The sequence below is a fragment of the Platichthys flesus genome, chromosome 10 (genome assembly GCF_949316205.1).
Source record: "Platichthys flesus chromosome 10, fPlaFle2.1, whole genome shotgun sequence".
Classification (NCBI taxonomy): domain Eukaryota; kingdom Metazoa; phylum Chordata; class Actinopteri; order Pleuronectiformes; family Pleuronectidae; genus Platichthys; species Platichthys flesus.
The window spans coordinates 9,154,359-9,179,489 of NC_084954.1; the positions used below are offsets into that span (position 1 = coordinate 9,154,359).

At 44.3% G+C, this 25,131-nt stretch overlaps 1 protein-coding gene across 1 annotated transcript in view; it reads left to right on the forward strand.

Annotated features, from left to right (window-relative positions):
* The window catches only part of pacrg (PARK2 co-regulated), a 129,174-nt gene that overhangs the window by 18,230 nt on the left and 85,813 nt on the right, over positions 1–25,131 (forward strand). The window lies entirely within an intron of this gene.

Sequence of the window (25,131 nt, forward strand, 5' to 3'; positions counted from 1 at the left end):
ATTGACAAGATTGTCCCGTTTGTCAATACTGTTGTCAATTATTTGCTGCCAGGGGGATCTATTCTGACACTTTAAGCACATGTTCTGAGATCAGGACGCAAGTGCATTCACAACGTGTCCAGAATGTTGCTCTGTCAGACACATGGTTTAAGAGAGTTATTCCTTATAATTAATCATGGTTGTGTTTATGGCAAAACATGCAACAATAAACCACTCAGAGTGCCATTTCCCAGTACCTTTAATAGCCAGGTGTGTTTGGACCTTGGTGGATTGCTATTCTAAGGGCCGGATTTGCCTGGTGGTGATAAAGAATGCCGATGGTTTGTGCCACCTGCATATGTACAATTTTCCAGATTTGCAACTTTCCTGTTGCAGTTGACTTTTTGGGAGCCATCTTCATAAATTATTCCAGATGTTCGACTTTTTTCACATCTTATAGCAATGCTAAAACTTGTTAGCCTTTTGTTCACTTGTTACTGTACCAGTATCATTAAAAGTAAATGTGCTTGTCTGATGCATTGTGGGCATCGTTGGATTAGTATTTATTATTTCATGGCATATTTTGGAAGAACAATATTAATAATTATGAATAAAAACACAAAGCATTTTGATTTTGGAAGTGTTTTCCTATGTCAGTGGCTGAAGTGTTTGGGGCAACCTAGTGTGTGTTACATGTGTGTGTATTTCAACACACAAGCCTGCACAGAAACCATTAGGCCCCTGACTGCCACAGTGTATGTGGGAAGGACGCATTGTTCTGATCACTCTATTGCTTTATTTCAGCCCCAACTGTGCTGCCAGCTATTCCATAACTTCACACCCACTGTGCAGCAACCGCCTTAATGACATTTATTCATAGTAAGCAATGATAAATGAATAAAACAAATTATGCCTCTTTCCTACCTTTTTCCGACTTCAAAGAGAGAGGGAAGGCTGGATGGGTGAGCGCGCTCCTCGGTAGTTAGCTGTCTGTCTCCAGGTGAAAACACTGGAAAGGCATCTCTCTTTGTATGAATTATTTATGTAAAATGTTCAAATGAATCTTTTGCGTTTGCAAGAAAATAATGGATTTCCTTTGTGCTCTGCCCATGGAAAAAAGCACTCAGCAAACAGGATCTGGTGTATGAAATTGTTGCTGTCATATCCAGTGTGGCTGTTGTGCTTATTGATTTCCCCCCAATACTCATACACACACTCTAGTCAATTTTAAAATGCTTGGCAAAAGAAGAGTTTATTGCTCAAGTCAGCTGTGGCTCTTAAGATTTCGAAAGAGTATTCTGGAGTGTTTTCTGTGAAGCATTAATTAATGAGCTACATATTTATTTGTTCCTTTTTGGCCCTTTTTCTGAAATGTATTCTTCCTCATCATTTGTTCAAAACTACCCAGGTAGAGATGCTCTGCACTCTGTTCACTCCTCTGTGGTGCAGTTGTATATGTTGGTGTAATGTAACAGAGAGTGTAACCATGATTGGAGTAAGTGGAGAGGGGTTGCTGCGTGTTTGCACTGAGCTGCCCTCAGGGCACATGGTTCAAGACGGCAGCTCAGGATCAATCCCAGTCTGAGAGCTCAGGCCCCTGGCAAATACAAAGTCTGGGGAGGGTAAGAAGGAGAGAGAGAGAGCGAGAGAGAGGGTTTCTCTCTGAAAGAAAAATAAATGGTGTGTTGATTTATTTTGTGGGCTGAGTACTCAAGCATACAGCGTATTTGTGTGCCCACATGTGTGTATGTGATGCATGTGCAGTTTGTCCGACCGCATGGATGAGTGCTTGTGTGTGTTCGGGTCAGGGGGTTCGGCTTCCCTCCTACAAAGATGCTGTGTGCCCATGTTTACCTCTGTGCGGCAGCAAACAGCCGATGCAACTCACCTCTCAAATTGACCATGAAATAGACAAACAGGCTGAATATTCAACCAAACAAGTCTGTCCAATCAATATCAGCACCTCCTCGTTGCAGGTGCACGTAGCTCCTCTCTGCCTCTTTCCACTGACATGGTCACTCCCCCTCCGAGCAGCAGGGAGCAGCAGCAGCAGGCTGTCTGTGAACTGGATTCATCCTGTGCTGCATGTTTTTAACATGTCCCCTGTCATACAATAGTAACGGCAAGATTTTCTTTTAGTGTTACGTCGGTCACACCTCTGATGAGACTTTGCATCACTATTGGATGTTGTAACGGATATGTCATATTTGTACCGTCTCTGCTAAGAATCCTGAACACACACACAGTGCACTGAGAGCACTGGAGGAGGGCTGGGTGGTATATCCTAAAATGTATCTGACAGTAACAGTATATATTATGTTGTAGTCTGTCGTCGGACATGATTTGCAGATTATCGTCTTATGCTTGTTTAACAATGTGCACGGAATGGAAATTACACAGGTCTTTTCTTCCCCCCTCCTTTTCATTGTGCGGGTCTTTTTCAGCCGTTTCTTCATTTCTCAACAAAGCAGCGTGGGTTTGCATATTTTCCAGACGAAGCTCTGATGCAGGCTGATGACAATGACGAAGCAAATCTTCGTCTTCATTCTGACAGATGAGACATGGTTTCATGCGTTGCTGCCTCTCTCTGGTGTAGTTACGTCATTGCCAGTTAAAATCTTCCAGGGTGTTTCACTGGTAAACAATGTAGTGTCAAAATCCACACAACAAGATGAATTCTGTGTACTTTCTGTAGGCTACTGTTTATACCGTCAACCCCTATTTTAAAAAAACAACAATATGGTGTTTTTCAGCTGATTTTGTTGAATACACTTGTAAATTGGCTTTTGACAGAGAAAAGACACTCTGGTAAGCAGCTGTGATAGACACCTTTATTAATAACACACTCAATGGAACCGTTACACCAACAAACTCCTGAAAAATGTCAGTCTGTCTCCTTGGCCTGCTAAATGCTTTCTTTAACATTTCCTCAGTAAATAAAAGTCAACACCATTTCACGCTGAGAGTTGGCTTGAACACAACTTGCAAAGTACGTGGTGGATTCTCAGAAGGTGTTAACCAGATCATTTAACAGTTAACAGTTTTAATACATCAAATCCAAAATATTGCATGTTGTGGTTTTATTTTATTTTGAAATAGAATAAAATAGAATATTATGATTTATTCTCTTCCTTTCTTATGAAATCACATTTCTAGTGAGCTTCAAGTTGTGTGTTTGAGTTGTTTGATCACAGACAGGATTGTCATTTTTGTCCCGTAATAGCGCCAAAGACAAACACAAAACCAGTGTCATCAGACCCATGTGTAAACTCGACATTTGTAAACTTAGACAATGTATGGAGACGCAGTGCCCAGCACAAATGATGGAGACACAGAGAGGAGCAGGAAATTACTATTACTTTTAATTACTGGAAAAAAAAATGTTTAATGCTCCCAACATGTAAGAAACATGTTTGAAGAGACCCAAAAACAAACCACTGGAAGTGGACTTAGTGGAGCTGTGGGTGGCTCCCTGGGTGTCTGCCCCAGGCTGGTGGCGCTGTGCCCGGGCTGTACCCTGCCTAGTTTCCAGTCAGGAAACACCCTGATAGAAGATATTATAGAATAAGTAGATCATTTACAAAATGTATGGGGTCTCACCGATAAAGAATTATGGGCCTGTGGACAAACAACTTAGAGAGTATGTGAGTGTGTTTGCGAGAGGTTTAATAGCGGGTGTTTGGGTCTGTATGTTCGGGTGAAATGCAAGTGAACTAAATGTCAAGGGCAAGTTGAAAAAGGGAAGGTTGTATCTGAAAGGTAATTTGGCTCTCCAGAGGTAAAAGCCTCAGCTGTAATGGCTCGCTCAGGTAAAAGCTTTACATGTGTGGGGAACATGTGCGGCAGACAGATAAGAGAGAGAGGGAGACGAGTTAGTTCCTATCCTCTACGTGTATTTGTGTGTTTGTGTGTTTGCACGTGTCTGTGTGCAAGGGTGTACAAATGTTTGTGTGAGTATTTGGCCTCTGCCACAAAGTAAAAGCCAAAGGCCTGGAACACAACTGAAATCTACAATGAACCCCAGTGCCAAAGAGAGAGAGAGAGAGAGAGAGAGAGAGAGAGAGAGAGAGAGAGAGAGAGAGAGAGAGAGAGAGAGAGAGAGAGAGAGGAGAGAGGGAGGGGGGGGGGAGAGTGGGACAGAGAAAGTTGGAGAAAGAGAGACGGGGGAGGGAGAGAGAGAGAGAGGTCCTCAGGGACTCAGCAATCAGGAGACATGGCAGCCGCTTGGCTCTCACTTATAATGGATGAGTTGAGGTCTTCCTGCATTCCCTGTGGGGCTTGGTTAGACTCTCCCATCTCTACCCTCCGCTGTGCTCTGCAGGCTTCCAGCCAGGCATCATGGTATCCAGACACACACACACATACACACACACACCCACACACACATGCCCTCACATGTACTATACACTGGCTAAGCAGCCTTGTTTATTTTATTCCATTGATCGCCTATCTGCTTTTATCTTGTCCCTGATCTGCTGTTCAGCTCTGTGTCCTGTATGCTCCAGGTCGTTGTTCTGTCCTCCTTTATAATCCTGCCTGTCTGTTTCTGCAGGCTTACACCCCCCCCCCCCCCCCCCCCCCCCGCCCCTGGCTCATGTACTTTATCTATTCCCCCTTGTCCTTTTACGGGGTCTGTCTGGGGGCAGGAGGAAAAAGCCATTTCATAAAAATATCAATGCAAACATGATTTCGGCTTCACCCTCCGCCACCACCCCCAGCCTCAGTCGGCATGGGGGAGCAAAGATGGGGAGGGGGTGCAAATCAATTAATCTGATCAAGCGCTTTAGGAAATGGAGAGCGTAAGCGATCCTAGGGGACGGATATCCATCTCCTTGGGATGATTGAATTACGCGCAGAGTGAGAGTTGGAGAGGAGGGAGGGAGGGCTGGAGAAATGAGGTGGTTACGGTGACCGAGGCTGAGGGAGCACATGTGCTTGAGGAACACAGTGGGAGTGTGCGCTTGATTCATAGAAAATGAAAGATAGAGCGATCGAGAATTAAACTGAGCAAGAGCGGAGAGAGTGGGGTGAAGAGAGATGAGGTCATTGCAGAAGCAGAAATGAAGATGAGCCTTATTTTTCTCTCCCCCCGCATCTAACCATTTCCTTTTTTCTGTGTCACACCTTATGGTTGATAACCCCTTCTTTTGACAGCTATATTACATGCACGGCTACATCATTTTTGCTTTGGAGTCCCTTCAGAGCTGAGTGCGAGGCTCCTCACAGATTTGTCATTTAACTAACAGCAAATTGTCATGCAGTATGCAAATGGCCCAGGAGTATGGCGAATCTTTATGATACAATAAGGGCTGCATTATCGTCTCGTATCTAAATTACTATAACATAATTGACGCACTGTGTGATTGATAAAAGCTTACTGTAACACAATGCTAATAGTCTCTCCTTAGGTTCTATTGAAAAATAGGGAAAGCTTAAAATAACCCAGTATCTCTAAAACATTATTTTAGAGCTACGGTACAATAAACAGGGAGAAGTACAACAGCATGACACTTTCTCAACAGCCCTTTCATTGAAATGCCTCGGTGAGTGAGCTCCTCCATTGTTTTGCAAGCTGCAAAATATGGTGCAACATATTGCTCAGAAATGCACGGCTCTTTTCGAATGCCACACTCCTGCAGACAATGACCTTCTCTTCTACATCTGTTGAATGCATACATACCTTCTCTTCTCCTCCTGTGAATGATTCCTTATCTCTTGTGAGCACTAGAGTTTTGTCAGGGAACCTTTGAATAGACAGAATAAAATGGGGTTAACCATGCGTTTTCTCCAGCTCCCTGGCTGAAAGCTGGATACTCCGGGGGGATAGTTCTGTGTCATAAGGAAAAATATGAAACACAATAAGAGGAGAGAATATGAACAAGCCCCCGTGGGCTTTCCCTGAGAGGAGCGAGAGGAGGGAGAGAAGGGGTTTAGATTAGAGAGGTGAAAAAGCACCGGGTCGTCCGCCGAAAATGAGAGATGAGAACGAGAAAGACTAGGAGGAGAGAAAAGGAGGTGGAGGGAAAAAGGCATTCTACAGACAACACTGGCTAACCATCAAGGCCTGTACATGCTGCCTCCCCGGAGGGAGAGAATTGTCGAATGACTGCTGGGAGAAAGCCTGATGAGTTGCACCACGGCCATGCTGCTGGTGTGACTGCAGGAGTGGAGGGACTGTTGGAACGCAGGCATCCAGCAGAGAGAGCTTGTCTGCAGATCTGGAGCTGCTGCACCGCCTGCTGCCCTCAGCCATTATTCATAGCAGACCGAACTCTACATGAAACTGATGATGGTTGTTTAGCCCGTGGGCCCACCACTCTTGCTGTTGTATGAGACGGTTGCAAAAATGGATTTTTGGAGAAAATGGGGATAACTGCAGAAGCTTTTATTGCTGAAGAAGGCTTACAGTGTGAATCATTCCAAAACTGTCTACCTCTTTAGTTCTGTGGAAGAGTAAGGAAGAAAGTCACCTAACTCCTAAAGGGGCTCGATAGAGTTACAGTCATATTAATTTACATTTATTTTATGATCCCAATTACCGGCATTGGCCATAATTTCCTGTGAAGCGATCACACGTTGCTGTGACAGGCAACTGACCACTTCTCCTGATCATCTCTCTTCAATATAACGTGTCACAGCTTATATTGACACTTCTATTGACAAATGCAGAATGAGTTTCTCACTCTGTGCTGTGATCTGTTATCGTGAGACCCTTTCCCCCCATCCCGCTGTTATGTACTCTCTTCATCCCCAAGCTCACATCGTCCCCCATGGACACCCTGTTGATCTCATCTCCACTACAGCCCACCCCAGCCTCCAACACCAGCTGCAGCCCCCTGCACACCGGGCTCCCCTGTGCAGGAGGGGACTGAGACAAATGCTCCCTCCCTCTCGTAGAGACTCCCTGACTCCTGGTAGGCAAGTGGGAATAAAGCTGTGGTTGGCTTGGGGTAAAGAGGAGGGAGAGTCAAGTGATAGATGACATCACGACAAAGAGAGGGGAAGGGGATCGTGGAAGGGGCAGGGTGGCTACCAAATTAGACAGAGACAGAGGACAAGACAGAGAGGGACATGGCTCGTCCGCCGAGGCCACAAATCAAGTCCCTGAATGCAACACCAATGCTGTCGCCCCTCCCTCGCGCAAAATAAGCCAGAGATCTATTGATTGGCACTCGTATTCGCTGGCGGGCTCCAGCTCAAAATGGAGCCTTTAATTAACTTAATGGACCAGCTGCAGCTGTGTGCGAGCCAATGAGGGAGGAATAGAAATGGAGGGAGCGAGTGAGCCAGCAAAGACAATAAGTGGGGTTAACTGCAGACTGCTTTTATTATCAGTCATGCTGGACAGGAAAGACACCGAGAGGACGAAGGAGGTGAGATTGAGTGGGCGGTGTCTCCTCAGCATCTTCTGTTCCCTGCATCCTGTGGCCAGCTTACCTCCTGGTGCCCGACTTTATAGGAGATTTGTACGAGCTGCATCATGCATAAGTGGGTCTGACTCTCATTGTGATATCTGCAACCCGGGAGGCTCCACTGCACCCCCTTTTTCCTGCAGGCTGCTGCCCACTCTCCTCCACCTTCCTCTCTCCTCCCCTGCACGCCATTCTCATTCCTGTCCACTCATCCATTCTGTCAAAGGTTAATTGGTTTGGAAATGATTTGATTCATTCTGGACGTTAATGCTGTTATCATGCTTTTGTTGGAGGAAAAAAGAGAGAAAGAAAAACTACCCCCCACACACTTGCACTTAAGCCTAATTTAAAATAAAGAAGAAAATGAAAAAAAGAAAAGGAAATCCAATTTAATCTTTTTTATTTTTTCTTACTCAGGCTCAGACTTGTCCCCACAAGTCTTTTCCTTTAAATTATGGCAGGATTTCATTACCTTGAAAGCTTTTCTGTCCCCTCCCTCGGCTCCCCTCCCTGTCTCCAATACTTTGAATGGATCAGGACTAATGTCTTTCTTGTAACCTCAAGGTCGGAATATTTGGATCCGTGGAAGCGCTCAAGGGTTTCAGTGATTAATGCACTGTACAAAGTACCTTGGAATAATGCGGTGGCTGATGGCTACGCAGAGTGATCAGTTGTGCTCCTCCGCACACACACACACACACACACGCACAAATATGCAGACACACGATTACGTCTGGTGGAAACCGTTGGAGGTTGAGGTGCCCCCCCTTCAGTGCCCTTGATGTGGATCGTGGAAGGTATTCATATTCAAATCGGGCTACCTAGAGAACCTCTTTTAATTCTTCCAGACAGTCCTTTCCCAAGGAGCTTTGTGCATTTCTCTCTTTACATCTTACAGCTTTTCTTACCTGGGCTTTGTTGGACACAACCAGGCCATCACTTCCCTATGAGCTGGTAATAGGATTGCTGAGTTTCATCGGTAAACCTCTTTCTCAGTGGAGCGTCTGAGTTAAAAAGTCCAATTACATCCCTGTTCTTCAACAACAATTTAACTGTTCATTTACCTACTAGTATGCCACGTCAAAGAATTAATTAGATTGCGCCTAAATGTCAAAGGGAGATAGTTTTCCCGTCTGTAGTATCTACAATAAAACAGCCACTGCCCGATTGCTACTGTGGTCTTGATGTTTTTTGCTGACACAGCTGCGATGTCTGATAAAAATGTGATTTTCTCCGTTGCGGCGGGCCACCTTGCAGAGGTCCTCAAAGCGGCTGCTGCTGTGCTCACCATCCACGCCCTATTGATCAGAGACACAGAGGCCTCTGTATTGAAGTTGTTTTGCAGAGCTGAAGATGCTATCTTCACTTTTGTTAATTATTTACATTCGGTTCCACAAATCTGATCAATAGTTAATTGAGCCAGTGGGAGCTGGGGACGAGAAAAAGGACAACTTGGTGTGGAACTAAGGGACAAAGTCGTCAGTGTTGCAGTACAAAGGGGTTTTATTGTCCTCCATGCTCTTACATATAATGTAAATATAGAATAATATAATGTGTTTGTTAGCTGGTTTGAAGACAAAGGCTTTGAACAGCATCATTCTCTTCTCTTGTCTTCACTCTCTTAACGGCAGCAATAATTCTAAATGGCAACATTTTAAGGGAGTGGAGGACTCATGGCCATTCACTTGATTGAAGCACCATTTAAAGTGGCAGGTGGCTGACTAGAAGACACTTGTAGTGTTTGTCTCTGGTGGGCTCTTGGGAAAGAGAGGCCACTGAAGTCCAGGGAGCTGTATTTATCAAAGAATGCACACAACAAAATCTGGGTTTACGAGCTGCTTCTACAAGGTAGACACACACAGATGCCTGAGAGAGGTGAACAATAAAAAAATCATCATCTGTTCTACATCTAGTTGTATATAAACAGGCTCATCTCCAAATACTCATTCAATCATTCCTGTGTAACATGTGTCAACAGATTGACGTAAAGGAACATGTGCTAATAATGTGCAATGGGACCGTGTCTACTGAAGGCTCGAACATGCTGCCTCAAGTACAAAAAGAGAAGTCTGTTTCAAATGATGTAAACGCCACTGCCCACATGCTTCCTTCATGTTGGCATGATGGTAGGCATTACATCCACTAGAGGGGACCACATGCTGAGTCATCAGTCTTTGACAACAACGTATGTGTCTGCAGTGAAGGAGGTTGGGATAATGTACGTGTTAACAAAAAAGGCATAAGTGAGAATTAGTCCCTGTGCCTGTAGTTTCTTACCAACTCACAAAGTTGGAAATTGTGTCCTTGTGTCCAATGACCGTCTCGCTTGAACATTGGCTAGACTGCCCCCTTCGATTTCCTGTGGTACTGCGTCCTTATTTATCAAAAGACATTAATTTGATTACCCTTATATACCCTAAATGGTTGCTTGTAGGAATACAATAAGCAAGAACAACAAAAAGAAGTCAGCAGACGCTGATGATGAGCTAAATGAAGATCAGCTAAACATTTCGCACGTGACATTTCCAAAGAGGGCAAAACAGGCATGACAGGCACTAATGCTGTGAACTCTGTTACACCTATAAGAACTGTGAATCTAAAATAGCATGACAAATTGCAGCACACTGAAAAGGGTATCAGAGAACTTTTATGTTATCTTTAGCTGACAGAATAGCTGCAATTATTAATATCTCTGAAACCAAATCATCCCCAATGAGGACACTGAGACGGCAACGCTATTGACCACAGATGAGACTTTACCAACTAAGTGAACACACAGTTTGAAGTTTGTGCAATTACCAGTTGCAGCACAGCACAACATTTACCCAACAGCCTGTTAAATTAAAAAACTATGATACCAAAACACTTTTAATGTTTTTAATTAGTACAGATTTAACAAAACCTTATGTCAATAACAGATTGTACAATTTCTTGTCTTCAAAACAAATTTGGCCTGAGGTATAATAGTTAGTTCCCAGTATTGTTGCAATTTGTAGAAAGAGGTACATCTTCATCATCCTATCCTGTTTAGAAAAAGAAAAGTATTGATTGGCCAATATGAGCCTTTCACGGACATATTAGTGTAGTTTATGTTTGCTAATATCTACCAATATGAAAAATCTCAATTCAATTTCTAAAGAGGTTGTATTTTTGTTTTTATTCATAATTTAAATATATGGTTTATGGTTAAACTGTAATATATCAAGCCTTGATTACATTTATTTCTCTTAAGGGTTTATAACATCTTAGGGAATCACCCACAACTTTTTAAAATATGTAATGTTTATTTTCTAAAACATAGAAATGTTTTACTCCCCAAACTCGATATCAGCATTTTCCCACCAAAATCCATATTGGTCGGGCTCAAATAGATATACACAAATCTGTTGGCACGCACAAACATAGCAGGCTTTCCCTTTAAAGACAAGGAGTGAAGAAGCTTATGTATTTGAGTCCGTATTTATTTGTGTGAATATGTGCATGTGCGTCTCTCTTAGTGACTGACAGGAGCTGATTAAGGTAAGCAGTAGCAGCTCCACTTTAGTAATCTGTCCCGCCACGCCTCGGGGGACGGACCGCACTCGCCGGGATCTCGGCGTTAATGATGTGGGGCCCGTGATGCATTATGAGGAGAAATTCATCTCATTGTTTCTCCTCCCGTTTACCGGTTTGAGCCGCACGTCTGCCATTGTTAACGGACAGACGTGTCAATGACTAATCTGCCTCGGTGTTCGACCACCACACCTTGTATTGGCTTTCCCTTATCTCACTTCGGTTTTCAGCCTGTCACTGATAAGAGAGAAGGGAGGGAGGGTGGGGTGTATGCATGTGTGGAGCTGGGGGAAGTGAGAGAAATGGAAAGGAAAAGAATGAACAAATATATATATATATATATAGTGAGCGTCAGAGCAAAAGAGAGAGAGAGAGAGATAGAGAGAGAGTGAGAGAGACGGAAATAGAGAAAGAAATAGGGCATGATTAAAGAGAGAGGTCTCTGAGGTGACACTCTTCCCCCGTTTCCCCTGTTTTGTGTTAGGTAGTTTGTTGAACACGCTGCGTTGTCATTGCCCTATTTCATGGGAGCAGATAAACAGCACCTTCGTTCTTTTCTCATTTTCCTGGGCCATATAAAGAGAAAAAACAACACACTCATTCATCCTTTTTTGGATCTTTAGGATAGTGGTAGTTGTTTCGGATTGTGCACGTGTGTGTGTGTGTGTCTACGAAAAGTGCATACACACACAGACACAGGCACACGTCCCGATTTGTCAGTGTCAGGGGGAAGATGCAGTAATTTGAGTTCAGATTGATGAGCGACAGCCGAGGCGAGCAGCGTGGTGTCGTGACTCCGACTTCAACTCCGTTTTGACTCGACCCAGCAGTATTGCTAAATCTGCCCCGTTACATGACGGGCGCTCTGGCTCACCTCGCCTCGCTGAGACAACCTCTGGCCACAATCTGGGTGCCTTTGTCAGCTCAGAGCAGCTGGGCCCCCGGAATTGCTGAGGTGGTGGATTTTCCTCTGCTCCCTCACTCAATCTCTACCCCCTCCCTGCTTCATCTTCTTCCAAACACCCACAAATCAGCATTTTTCCCCCTAACTTTGCTGTCACCCATTCACACATCCATGGACCAGAGGCTTTCTCAGCACCAGGGGACTGTCGTCTGAAGACAGGAAAAAAAAAAAAACGCTAGATCACATTCTTACTGTCAATTAGTGGCATACAGACACTGTCCCACTCAGTGCCTTAACAAAGACAGATGCAAGAGAAAAAGAGATGAAAAAAATGACAAAAGGAGAAAAGGAATGATGAGAATAAAAAGAAGAAACACAAGGGCTCCATTAAGTGTTCTTTTAAAAGCACGAGTGGGCAACAATTCAGCTTCTCTTCAGTCTCGGAAGGACCTGTCTCAATTAGCCTAACGAGGCACAGTGACTCTGGCTTCCTCAGCCAAAGGCTACGGGAGTCAGGGTGCCCTGCACGGCCAGGCAGGAGAAGCTGGGGGAGCAGAGGCCTCAATGGGTGTGTATTTCTGTGTGTGTGTGTGTGTGTGTGTGTGTGTTTGTGTTTGTTAGTTAGAGAGAGAGAGAGAGAAAGAGATGTGCGATGTGGATGCCCTGTGAAGTTAAATGGAGCGTGCCGGTTTCCCAATGAGCCAGTGTTAGCTGCCGGAGTGACACACAGTGACCTCCCACTAGGCCCATCACTTTCTCATCTGTGCTGTCAGGGAATGGCAGTTAACCCCAGTCGGCCCTGAACCTTGGCCTTCACTAAACCAATACATGTCTCCAATAAAGGCCCGGCATGGAGCATGCACGCCACCACATGTAGGCCTGCCTCTGTTGTTACCCTGCCGTGTAAAGGCAGAATTAAATCAGCTGGTGAGGAGGAAAGCCTCGCTGTTGTTATGAGCTTCGAGTTCGACGGCGGGAGTCTGGCGGTTGGAAATGACATAATTTTTCCTGGTACAGTACAGTTGGCTTGCTGCTTCCTGACACCAGGTAATGGGACCAGCCTCGGTGCTGTATATTACCCTTTCCCTCGACAAACGCACAAACATGCCACAAACTACACTGTTGTGGAAGCTATCAGCGCGGTGTCATCATCACCATTACCCTCGTGTATCCAGCATTCCCCTTCCCATGACATTCCATTAGCAATTCAACACACTGCTACTCCACACCCGCTGGCCTCTCAGGAATACATGTCAGCGTAAGAGCACCAGGCTTTACAATTACTGGAGCCCTTTTTCCAACCAGCCCCTTCACCCACTCCATACCCACTTCCACTCCGTGTGTGCATTCATTCCGAAGGGCTGCCACGTTTAGCACCACCCCAAACCAAATAGCAGGGAGTGGAATTGGGTAATAAAATCCCCCAACTGCGAGTCTATATCGATGCTGACCATGTGCGAGGCCTTCGTTGTGTTTGTCATGGAACCCGCTCCGTGCTAATGGAAGTTCTGTGAGACTGTGAACATTTTACTTGTAGAGATTTAATTATACAGACGTGTACAACTTAAATGTTACATAACGTCTAAGATCAAATGGAAGCAACTGAAGATTAGAGTTTAAAACAAGAAGATGTCTGCAAGAAAAATAAAAAGAAATTCCACCAAAGAAGCCCGAGAGTAATTGCATTTTCTCCATAGGCTTAGGTCTACTGTGGAGTGAATGTAATGAGTCTGCCACCTCACCGCCCACACTGTTATTTATGTAGCCTATTATTAGGGCTGTGCATTATGTGATGATACCATACCAGTGTTTATGAAAAGTTACGACAGCTGCTGTTTGTGCAACAAAGAGGGAAGTTCATTTGCTGCTGTATGTATATCCCACACCTGAATGACCAGTGCTTCATTCAGTTAGTGGGAATACAAACAGAGTTACAATCTGTGACAGAGTGGGAGTGGGGAGGGTCCCGCGTCATAAACCCCTCCTTCATATTTACTTTTAATATAAGACCAACATATAGATATGTATATATACCCAATAAACACTGCATATTGGTTAGTGTCTACTTTAATCTAAAATATGGTGATTGCTTGAAATGAGAGAGTATCTTTATTTAAATTAGTTGAAATGCCATTGTTATTCATTCACTGAATTTCCATCTGACTGATTTCTTTGGACCACTGTCCCCAGCCAACTGGTGTTTTTGCCCCGGTGCACAGATGGGCCAAGAGGGGTCAATGCTTGTTAGTCCCGACAAGAGGAAAAAAATCCTCCACGATTACATAACTCTGCTCCTTTCTAATTATTTGTCTGTCTGTTGTTCACACTGTCTCTTTGTCCTTCTGTCATTCTGTTTGTCCAAGGCTTTTCTTTGTCAAAGCAAGAAGCATTTGAAACTGGTGGTCAGCTTCTCATGCAATTTGTTGTCAGTAAGGGATTTGTTTTTTATGACCTCATGAGACTTTGTCTACTAGTAGGTCAATCATTTTCCCCTTGACCTATGGCAAATATCACACAGATGAAACACTGTATTTCCATGAAATACAATGTGGATATTCAGGGTCCCTGAAGGATTAATTTCGATAATACTAAACGTTTCTTTTGATGAGATTCATGGTATAATCCAACAAGCAAATGCACAATCCTTACACGTTGAATAATGCACAATGCAATGGGCTAATTGCCAAGACTCTTCAGCATCAAAGAATAAGTAAAATGGGCCATAAGTAAATTTGTTATTCTACTGAAAAAGTTTGTTATGAGGAGCAATGAACACACATCAAAGTTTTTTAATAAATCAATTATTTTAAAAATAATTCATCCAAAGAAACTGATAGAACAAACAAAAACAGATACACACAAGCACACAAATATAAATCATCATCTCCATTTCTGGGATCCAGGCCACTTAGCATCACTGTAGAAGGTCCTTGAGGTTGATTAAAACCAAGCCTGCATAGCTGATTCCATCGGCCCATGGACTAACGGCATTAAACTTAAAACTTTGAGTTTTCTTTTTCTCAACGACGTTTTTTATTGCTGTATCTTGTGCTAGCAAAGAAGGTGTTATTGTGGGGCCAGAGCCCTCACTGATAGACATGTCACCTTTCACTTTCAATCACTGCAAAAACAATTGAAATCATTTGTCATTCTTTCTGGGCCAGTGATTGAAATATGACTCACAGGCCTCAAAAATGTTGAAATTGAAAAAGCACATTGGAACGCGGTCCCTTCGTCTCAAATCTCCTTCTTCTTCCCTCTATACTGTCAGTCCAACCGAAGAAATGGCTTCCATTTAGACTCTCCTAACGGTCTCTCTAATGGTTCTTTGTGATTGAACTTATTTACGGCAAGATTAATTTTAATCTGTCAAACTGGGAGTGTGTGCGTGTGTGTGTGGGGGGGGGGATGGTCCTTCCAAGGACCGTTACAAAAGGCTGTACCTTACCGGATGCTCCTCTTATAGCAGAGGGAAAAAAGAAAGAAAAGACCCGTGATGATTTAGCTCATTGCCATTAAGTTGGGGTCTGAATTTCAGTAAGGCTGGCAGAGCTTGGCTTTGGGTGTGAAAATGTCTATAGCCAAGAGTGCCGCTTCTCCCTTGTCAGCTCTGACGGAAGACCAACAACCAGCCAGGCTGCCATTTGTCTTCCTGAGTGAGTTTTCTAATAATCGTAATGGCTGTGGCAATAAATCCCCCCCGGCCCGTCACAGAGAACATAGTGAAGCATTTAAATCTAACAAAGAGCCCCCACTCCCCCGCCCTCTTTCACTCCGATTTTATTTTTAAAACTTACTAACGCCCTCATTCCCCTAAGGAGCACCTCAAGCTCATATTGAATAGGCAAACCCAGAGCTCCGGTATATCACTTCCTAATTGGACAGAAAATCCTTGGCTCACCCTTTCTCCAATGCTGGAATACAGTTTTGCCATTTCCATGACCATTTACTCATGTAAACTGATAACATACTATGTTAACTGTTTGAATTATGCAGCAATGTCCTATACGGGCCGGTCACCTGTCTGGTGGACTCCCACTATAGTAAAATAACAAATTAGAGGGGGATAGCTGATTGGATTGAGATGCCATCTTACCCTTGACCCCTTCATCGTGCCCCCTCTCAAAGCTAGTCTTTTTCCCTCGCACTCTCAGGGAGTTGACTGCGGTCCCTCTGTGAGATGAGCGCGCTCGGTAATTGCAGCAGCGCGAGGCGATTTTTTCACCGTCCTTTCCTTCAGTAGCAGCAGTTTGCCAGTGGGCAGCCCACAGAGCAATGCCATTCGGCCATTTGTCAGACAGGGTGCAATTTCCCGGTCATCTGTGTCCATCCATAACTGAAGGTGGAAAAAAAAAAAAGGTTGAATGATGGAGAGTTTAATACGGCTCCTCATACTGTAGGAGCTCACTCCTGTTAGCGACAAGCCAGACTCGTACACTCTCACCCTCGTGGCAAATGCCGCAGCACTGTGCTCACAGTCTTCAAACGCTCACTATTTGCAAGTGACGCATTTGGGGCTCTGCTGACTTTGTGTGGTGTGAGGATATACTGTGCCTCTGGTGGGGGGAGGGGTGGGGGGTGTCCTGTTGAATTAACAGCTGCCTAAAAGGAAAAATTAGTTCCTTAAGCAAAAGGTGAGAGATTCCAGTCATTTTTGCCTCGAGCCGTAACCTCTTGCTACCATAGCTCCCTGAGACAACAGGCACAGCTTGCTTAGGCTTCTGTTTCCATTTGTTCCAGTGACCGTCCTGCGAGAAGAAGGGCACAGAAAAATCCAATCCAAAGGCTAGATAAAACAATTCAGTTTAAAAAAAACAGGCCTTCTTCGGTTCCCCATGTATCCAGAGCCTTTTCTTTAACTGCAGTGTAAAACAAAGGAATCCAGCTCACTAGTAATAAAGACTGTTCTTAGCGAGAAACCCCGGAGTGTGCAGCTGTGCCGCATGATAAGCATGTAAACCCAACTCCCAGAACTTGGCCGATCGCACACGTCCATCAATGCTTTTACCAAAACCAATTATTTGTTCAATCTGCACGTGCACCTGATACCTACCCCCCCCCCCCCACCCCATCAGACCAGTGCAACAGGGACAGAAGAGTTCCAAAGACAAGCGGCGGGTGGTGTGAGCATTTCTCCTCTGAATGTGAGCGAAGACGAGCTGTGTTATTTGTGATCACAAATGGAGGTCTTTTGTAGCCGTGGTTCGGTGTGATCTGGGGGGCCTGGAGAGGCGGGCGCCATGCGAGGCGAGGCAGCTGCTCTGCCTTTCTGTCTTCCCCGCAGTAAAGCGTTTGCTTTTCAAAGGAGCCAAATGGATCTCCTTTCAGCTCGGCTAAATAGACTCACTGTGGTTCATTTTCAGATAAGATTGGACAGGTGCTAGGTTGTCAGATTAGCTTTTTTTTACCCAAACATCTTATATTCTCCTTAGGAGTAGGATTCATATAAATGGATTTAGTTATGTGTATCTTACTCTGGTGCCCCACCCCCCAATTTAGGAGGTACTCTTCTTTTAATTAATTTTCCTCTTTTATTCAAGTCAAAACACATTCAGAACACACTCTGAGTGAGTAGTCTGGTACTGTTGTGTCTCAAGGCAATGGGAATTGAGAGCTACATTTGTTGGACGGTGCAAAACAGCCTCAGTTTAAAAAAAAACCTGTTACAGATAAGAGTTGTTGTAGATGTAACTTTTAATTACTATTATTGTTTTTTCCCCTTTTCTTTGTTTGTTTTATCAGAATATTTTAAAACATATAGAGAAGATTCGCACGGAGGTTTGTTGGAAGGTTGTCGAGTGGGAATATTTTCTTTCACTCATTGGTCAGACTGTGCACCTATAAACAAAAAGAGTTGTTGCACAGAAATGAGTTTCAATGGTAGAAGGACACCCTCGACTGAATGACCACTGAACAAGGGCACCAATCAGCACCTTTACAGACTTGCAGCACTTGGTTATAAATGCTTGAATGTGTCTAGAACTTGAACATATGTCTGTACAGTCATAACGATTTATTCAAACACTGATTTTATAAAGGATGGTGATAGGACAAGTATTCAGAAGAAACTAAATATATATTTTTAGTGAAATCATAGAGAATCGGTAACCAAACCTGCACCCGCCGAGGAGGACTCAAGCCCCCCCGTGAGAGTTGCTTGATTTGTTGAAGAACAGTATCGTTGCTACATAGTTGCTTAATGGTCCATCCATCCATCACATTGGCGAAGAGGTTGGTTGGACCCTGCACAGATTGCGTGTTACAGGTCCAACATACAGAGACAACAAACCATTCACACTCACCTTTACACCGACTGTACTGACTGACTTCTCCAATAAACCCAGTCTGCATGTCTTTGGACTGTGGGGAGGAGCCAGTGTACCCGGAGAAAAATGTGAATTGCAATCACCACCCAGAAAGACCTGCCCCAAGCACCTTTTTGCCATGAGACGACAGTTTTAACCACTGCACCACTGTGCCACCCTCAAAAGGCGGATGCGAGGCTTGTGTTAAAGTACACTACCAATAGGTGTGAGGGACTCGTAGAGAGCACAGCTGTGAAGGGGCCAGGCTCTGAACGGAAAGATAGTCCCTGCCGCTACCGGAGCTATAACGATGCACTGTGTGCGACCCTGAGATGAGATTGATCAATAAGTCACTGCAATGAAGTGGCACATCGATTACACCAATGACAGGGCATTTACAGGTTTAATCTGTATAATGAGTATAACCTTTTTCTTTCAGCCACCAGCTCTCTGCCTGGTATGGACATGTCCAAGGCCAGCAGCAACCAGAGAGGGGGGTGGGGGGGGGGGGGGGGGTAACTTAAATGTCTGTGTGTGTGTGTGTGTGTGTGTGTGTGTGTGTGTGTGTGTGTGTGTGTGTGTGTGTGTGTTTTGAGGAGTAAGGACATGAAATAATGCAGAAAACATTGGGAGTGTAAAAGTGGAAGTGGAGGGGAAGAGAAGAGAGTGGTTTCTGTGACACCTGGGCTTGTGTTTGTGTCACAGCTGTAGGTAAGATAGCGGTGCAGGGGAGAGGATCATCCTTTTTTTTTTGTATGCAGTGTACAGAGAGGCCACCAATGATTAATGTGTGTCATGGGTAACTCGCGGCTCTGCACTCTCTTTAGCATTTACAGTGTGTCCTCCTCCTCTCGCCCCCACGATCCTTCCTGAACATGAACAGCTTCTTCGGTTCTTTTCTTGGGAAACAGCTTCCTCTCTCTCTCTCGCTGCCGCTCCTCTCGTGTTCCTGTTTGGGCCCAAAGCGAAAAAGATGTTTTCCAAATTAATTACTTAGGATTAATTCCTTCCTGCCACAAAGTAAATGACATGCGCCCTTTATTCCCCACTTTACTTATCCACGCTACATCTCGCTCATCATAGTTTTTTTCTTCTGTTTTGCATCATGACACAAATGCCAATTAAGATGAGTGACATGAACGCCAATTAACCTCTATGCTTATCACTGAGAAGCAGACTTGTTGTGGAGTCTGAGGGGCTGAATGTCCTTTTACAAACAGCGTATTCACTTGTGGAATGAATTTTTGTTCTTTTTTTTTCTTCTTTTTTTCCGCACAGCTGACTCGGATAAACATTCAACAGCAGAGATGGTGTAAAATGATAGATTTCTACTAGTGTTCAGCAACTTTCTTCTAATAGATATTACCCCGAGGACAGGAAGTCTGTGGGAACTGAATTTTTGTGTCGATCAACCAGCTTGGTTTTCTTTTTCTTTCTCTCGTGAAGTTTTTACTGCTATCATTTTTACTTATGTCAGCAAAACTCATCCAGAATCATAAATATATTCAAAGACAGATTATAAGCGATGCAGTTTTCACTTAGTGGTGATGCACCTCAATAAAGAGTTCCTTTGTTCTGGTGTTTTCTAGATTTCTCACCGTTTTTTCCTCAGCCTGCTAGATAGTTTATGAACATGGGGAAATGCAGTTTAATAAAGGAAACCGCATGTTTTTCGAAAGTCCTGGAACAGTGTAGATCAAGGTGATGGAGTGTAATGGACATAAATGCTTTTTTCACTCTGTAATTATATCCGAAGTTTGGTCTTAAATTAAATTTCGAGTGGTATTAAAGAGTCTTAGATTTAACCTTAGCCACCTGGATATATCAAGACGAAACCAATCAGGGAAGATGCAGCTTAATTTGAGATTTTGTTTATAGGCTACTCTTATTATGAAGTAGTCACCTTAATGACATACTTAATTCTGCATGTCAGTGATTTCAGTTTATAGACAACAATTCAAAATAAGTACCATCTCTATGTTATGAGGCACTTGCAGAAGGGCAATAAATCTCTGACTTTGACTGTGTATGACATGTATTTGATGAATTGTTGCTTGTTTCTTGATTTGGTTTGTCTTGATTGATTTGTCCTGAGTGTAAGACAATATTAGATTCTGCTTAAACATTTATTTTAGTGCAGACAAAAATTCCCAGAAAGTTAGAGAAGCTCGTCTTTGGTCGTGCTGTTCCCAATTGTTGAAAAAAATACAAAGGGGTGAATTTAAGATATTTTAAAATATCTATAAGCTCAGAGACGAAGCCTGACAAGATGAAAAACCTTAAATGTCAGACCACCCATATGAATCCAACTTATCTAAAACGACTGTCACATAAGGCAAGCCGATTATTACCATTGTTTTATTATTATTGTAATTTAGAATAATGATATAAGAAAAAAACTGAAACCAAACTGGAGTTTTCCTTGAAACGATTAGGCCTCTGAGAGACTGTCTGCTGGAGAAGTCACTACATTGTAAATGTTCTTCCCTGTGGATGGCTGCCACGAAATGTCTCTGGGGTACAAAGTGCTCTGAGCGGGTTGTCAAGGGAATATTACTGCAGTGTTATGATGTGTTTTTATTCTGTCAGCCTCATCCCCAAGGGCAGGAGCCCCGCTCACAACTGTGCTGCCTGCTGGTTCACTTCAGCAGAAAGGCTTCGACATCGACGCCGCATAGACACGTAGACACAAACAAGAACGAGCACGGACGCACACAGACACACACACACACACACTCATACCTTTGTGAGGGCCCTCGTTAACATAATGCATTCCTGAGCCCCCTTCCCTAACCTTAAGTTTCACTACTAAATGCTTTACCCCAGCCACACCCTTAATCTAATTCTAACCTTAACCCATTTGCTTTAATGTCCTCACTCCGTAAGGTCTATAACTCAAATCGGTCCTAGCAAAGCTAAAAGCCCACACACGAACACACACACGCACGCACAGACACACACACACACACACACACAGTATATCACCTTCAGAAAGTTGACTGCTCGCAGCCGCGGCCAAGTTAAATGCTGCTTTGCCAGTCCATCTCTGCATCCACCCCCCCCCCTTCCGCTGCTCTCCTCCCCTCTCCTCATCTCTTTGACTCCCAAGGACAAGGAGACCCACTGTACAATGGGACATCATTTATCACCGCAGGAACAATTACTGGAGACATTTCATTGTCAGAAAATTTCAAGCCAATTCTCCCCCCACCCCCCCTATCTCTCTCTCTCTTTATCTTGCTCCTCCTGCTCTCTCTCTCCCTCTGACTTTCTCTTATGCCCTCCTGCCATCCCCGCCTCCTACTCCCTTATACTCTGCCTCTTTGCATGGCTCCCAATGAGCTCTGTTGCAGGTCAGACTCCCATTAGCACAAGCCCATCACGATAGATTACAGCACAGAGGCAGTGGTATTATATCTCATCTCCCGGCCCAGACAGACTCTTCTCCCTCTTTTTCTCACAATGGGATCCTGGTTTCTCCTCAGGAAAGGCAGGGAAAATTGCTTCTGATACTGTATCTTCAGCTCTGAGCTTTAATGAAGCCTTTCAACATGGTTTGGTGTGAAGGGGATGAAGAGAGTTAGTTGTCTAATCTCTCTGTTTGATCACAAATGCAGGCCTAGCCCCAGCACCAGTACCGCACAGCAGAGCCGAGCCGACTGGGAGGGATTCAAATGTAATGCGTGTAATGTGTTGTTAATGTTACCCGGGATTTTCTTCTCCTGTGTATGACTTGACGCTGAAAGTCTTTACAGTAAAAAGGAAGGAATGAAATTATGTCATCGCGTCCCCTAAACCAATAAAGCCCTTTTCAACTACTTGAATATATCTGGAAAAATTTATCGGAACATTTTCTGGAATTGGCCTTTTCATATATTTTCTGGGTCCGATGTGGTAACAACAACAGGGAAATCTCCAGACCATTCAGACGAGGGGTGGTACCTGAGTATAACAGACTGGTGGCCTATGAAGAAGCACTTGTTTTTGTTTAGAGCACAACGACACCAGCATCTGCCTTTCATCACCAAGAGTTCTTGAAACCTTGTTGTCTTTCCAAGTTGACACCTTTTTTGAGATCTTCTACATGTATGGCCCCTCTTGTCTTCTGCCAGTATCGGGTCCGTTGCGTTGCCAACTCATTCGCTGGGAACTTTCTGGAACATTTTCCTGCTGTGTTCTCACATGTGCTCACTCAAGATGTTTTATGCACATTTTACTAGAGGGCTGGCAGAAAAGTTCCAGAAAATGTCCAGAGCAACTGAGTGCGTTCTCACATGCAGCTCCTGGAATTTTAGGAAAATGTCTGGAGTTCAGTGCACGTGCGGAAGCAGCTTTTGTCTGAAAACACAGCTGCATTCAGCCACAGACTCAAGGACCTGTGCTTTGCCTCCACTGCTTCTTTAACTAACAAAAAATGCGTTAATTAAGTTTGGACCCTCAGTGCACACGGCAGCGCTCTCTTCCTCCCTTTATTTTTTTTTGACATGTTGCATTTGTTTGGAAGCAAATTAGGTTTCGACTCGGCACTTGAAATGCGTGTTCGCGGATCGGCAGATTCAGCCGAGTGTGAAGCAGCATCCCCGGTTGCCTGCATGCCGTCACTGACATCCATCAGTGCAGAATGGAAACGGGCTCTTAGTGTCAAATACGCTGTGATTTATCCACAAGTGCTGATATGATCACTATACGATCGTTTTAATGACTAATGACATTTGAAAAGTGCTTGGGTCTGGGCTGAGGCACAGTGGGGAACAACGACGACTCCCCAGTGCAGTGCCGTGTCCTCCCTGTGGTGAAAGCAGTGGGGGCAAGTCAGTTATGGAATGGTGCGTTGAGTGAACAGTGCATGTGTCCGTTTGTGGCACTGAGCATGCTGACAGGGAGACCCCCGGGGCAGTGCCTCGGGGCTGATTGGTGGCTTCTAACACACTTCTGTCAGTCTCTCTCTGTGCAGAGCCACAGCCACATGTTAATCCACAGGTTAACCTCAAATACTAATGCCCATACATCCATACTGGTTCAAGTGGTTAAATGGTTGCTGTTATCAGTTATCAATAAGGCTCTTGGGAAGCTATCTGTTCTATGTGATTCACTCTACGGGAGGGCGATTCAGTGCCGGAGCAGGATTACGCAAATAGTGATGAGCCTAATGAACGCAGTTTGTAGAAAAGGTTTGCTTACATATGTATCTGATCTCAATACATGTGAGGTAAATGCAGGATAGAGTTTCTGTTAGGGGGCTGCACAACAAGAGCAAGAGCCTCCACAACACACACGCACACAGTGCAGTAAGTGTAACTTTACACTGTGTAATTTAGCAATTTCATTCACATCTGGATTAAAGTGTTATGGGGCATATTTTTCCGAACCTGTAATGAAACTAAATGTATGTAATTGTCAGTAATTTGATCTGTTTTTTGTGCCCTCCTCCTTCCTGATGTTTAACAAGACTTCAGAAGTAGAGTCCATTCATTTGCAAATTACTTAAACGTCAAATTACTTTGAGCTGCATCCTACTTCTCATGAGAGATAAGTGGTTTGCATTAAAGGTGTGCTAAGGGAGGAGAGGAGGGACAGGAGAATAACTTGAGAGCCCGAGATGGTGAGGTCACAGAATCCAACGTGTGAAACAGTCGGCAAATAGTGAAAGGAATATTATGTGTCTCCCACTAACTGACTGTTTTTTAGTTTTTTCCAGAGTGTCACTTAGCTCTAAGAGCCACATCTGGTTTCAGCAGTAGCCAGAGACCCTCCTGTGGGCCTGTCTCTGTAATAACTCTGTGCTGACGTGGGTTAAAAAGGGCCAGAGAGATAGAGGGAGTTGTATATCTGGCGTGCCCATACAAGTGAGTGGAGATGGAGGTGACCGTCTGTCTGGGGTCTGCACTGAATGCTGAGCAGAAAATGACAGAAAATAAAATGGAGTGCAGGCCATTACCTTGAACACTGTCTGTACTTCTTCTAGCATACAGCACACAGTAGTTAAACCTAAGTGGAGATTTCCAGGAGTGCTCAGTGGCACTGCCGTAACCTTTAGGCAGATTTAATACCAAAGATGCCAGACAGTGGAGGGCTTTGTTTTGCGGCAGCGTCTTCCTAGTAGCTCTTTTAATTCCCATCTTACACGCTGAATCCGAGAATAGACGCAAACCACAGACGATCCATACAGACTTAATATCACTGAGAGGACTGGAACAATGATTTAGAACCATGCTCGACATAATCAACTTTGCATATTTGATGTGAAGCGCTTTCCAGAGTGGGCAGGCTTTCAAATGTAAATTCTGCCTGCAAACTTAAATCATTTAGTGCATTTTACTTGAAGCGTATCTTTGACAACAATAAATCACAAGGTTGCTGCATCCATTAGCAAATTGGCTCTGCAGTGGATGGAAGAATAAAAAAAGGGGGGGGGGGGCGAGGCAGAGCGGGGGAGTGTGCGGCAGCGGTCCTTTATAATCAACAGAAACAGTTTCAGAGCCGTGGTAGCCAGACACTGCGGCACACGGACATCCATAAACCTCTGGTCACATGCATCACAACAATGGGCCCGTTGATTGGCCGGCCGGGACACTGGGTGGGAGGCACTGGCTCTAAGTGATGCATGCCACAATCAGCTCCGAAGAGCCTCTGTTCTTTCTGTGGCTGTGTCGCACTTGCAGCTCATCACTGTGTGTCCACGAGACGCCCGCGACAGATCCTTCAATGGCCTTCCTTCATGCCTCGCAGTGTGCAGCCGGCACACACTCACTGCCTGTCTGCCCGTCTCACCCCCATTCTGTCAGTCTCTCTATCTCTCACACACACACATGCAGTTGCTCGCAGTTCCGTGTGGGCACATTATCACTGACATATTCAATTCCTGGAGACTTACCCTAACCACAACCACTACTTGTCTAACCCTTACTCTAACCACTGACCCAAGAATCAACTTTTCTCCCAGTAAAGAAACTTTTTGTCCACAAGCCGCTCCCTTTCC